The 1,844-nt window shown below is 40.2% G+C and overlaps 1 non-coding gene across 1 annotated transcript; it reads right to left on the reverse strand.

Moving 5' to 3' along the window:
- Positions 1 to 787: 787 nt before the first annotated feature.
- On the reverse strand, positions 788 to 860 carry TRNAK-CUU (transfer RNA lysine (anticodon CUU)). The gene has a single exon. It is a non-coding gene; the product is annotated as a tRNA-Lys (tRNA).
- Between the last annotated feature and the right edge of the window lie 984 nt (positions 861 to 1,844).

Below are 1,844 nucleotides of genomic sequence, written 5' to 3' on the forward strand. Positions count from 1 at the left end.
TTAAAAGTGGTAATGTGTTAGAGTCAACGGTTAGATTTAAAATTTTGACTTGGCATTTTTCATGTGACAAGAGATTGCTGGAATCTTTTTGAATAAAAACTCTGTCTTCAAGTACTGTGAACTTGAACCTCTCCCCTCAATTTTGTCAAAATTTTGAAGTACATAGGAACATTACCATTTCTATAATAGCCAGACTAAAAATTCTGTTTAGAAACTACCTTCGTAACCTCTTGTCCTCATTCTTTTCATCTTTACAGAGTAGAGGCTGGGTTGAAGACTCCTGAAGGATCTTTCCAGCTCTAGCAGACTCTGATCTTCAGTTTTGTCAATTATTTATTCTGAACACATAGCAAAGTGTCCACTGTTTTAATAAATACAGGTCATCATATTTTGAAAAGAAAAGTAGTATTATAGATCAGGTGCTTACAACTTGAGTTAAACTTCAAGCACTTCTAGAAAGTGAAAGTGAAAGTCACTCAGTAGTGTCTGACTCTTTGCAACCCCATGGACAGTCCGTGGAATTCTCTAGGCCAGAATACTGGAGCGGGTAGCCTTTCCCTTTCTTCAGGGGATCTTCCCAACCCAGGGATTAAACCCAGGTCTCCCACAATGCAAGCGGATTCTTTACAAGCTGAGCTACCAGGGAAGCCCAAGAATATTGGAATGGGTAGCCTATCACTTCTCCAGGGGATCTTCCAATCCAGAAATCGAACGCAGGTCTCCCGCATTGCAAGCAGATTCTTTACCAGCTGAGCTACAAGGGAAGCCCCAAATGTTGAAGAGCAACTGCTCAACGTGGGCCTTGAACCCACGGCCCTGGGATTAAGAGTCCCATGCTCTACTGACTGAGCTAGCCAGGCAGTCAAGCATTTCTCATCTGAATTCAAAAGAGCTCCTAAATTTCCTATGTGACTCAGGGAACTCAAATCAGGTCCCTGTGACAACCTAGAGATGTGGGATGGGATGGGAGGTTTAAGACTGAGAGGACAGATGTATAGCTGTGGTTGATATGTGTTGATGTATGACACAAACAAGCACAATATTATAAAGCAACTATCCTTCAGTTAAAAATAAACATTTTAAAAAAATAGACAAGAGCTCCTGAGATGTATACCTGGTTTCTGAGGATGGTCTTTGACACCTGTGTTAAAGTGAAGGTTGCTGTCCTTGGTGCTGACAGTGATGTTTGCATAGATGCTCTTTGAGTAAGAATGTGTGAGACAGAGAAAGGGAGGGAGAGAGGGTGGAAGGAAATGCGGGAGGTGGGGAGAGAATATGAGTGGGGCAGAGGGAGAGTTGGGTAAGACACAGAAAAAAAAGTCTCCCATTTAACGAGGAAGCATCGTTTTTATTCTGCTAAAATCATGTAGGGAAGCTTCAGAGATTTTTCTGGGATTCGCCATTATTTGATCTGCGTCTTTTTAAACTGTGACTGAATTTTTATGTAAGAGGTTAAGAATGGTTCCCTCTTAGTGCTTCATTTTCCACATTGATTTCACAGTTTGCCATAAAATAACCTTTGTATGTATGTTCTGTCAGGGAGTTTCTTCCTAATATTTTCCGTAAACTTAAATACCCATTTTACATTATTCCTTTGTGTTCTCCCCTTCACAGACAAGGAAGAGATCAGTTCAGTTTCTATGAACTTAAAAATAAATCAAGTTGTGATTAACCTATTTTCATAACTGGAAAATACTCTACTTCCTTTCCTCCTGTATAGCAAAGTGTCTGCTCCTCTTGTTCTTACTAACAACCAAAATTCCTTGGGCTGATGGTATTATTTGTTGTACAACACGGAAGAATACTATGAGCCATTATCTTTCCTGCTTTCTCTCTCTCTCTCT

Source organism: Ovis aries, chromosome 7 (assembly GCF_016772045.2).
Source record: "Ovis aries strain OAR_USU_Benz2616 breed Rambouillet chromosome 7, ARS-UI_Ramb_v3.0, whole genome shotgun sequence".
NCBI classification, from domain to species: Eukaryota; Metazoa; Chordata; class Mammalia; order Artiodactyla; family Bovidae; genus Ovis; species Ovis aries.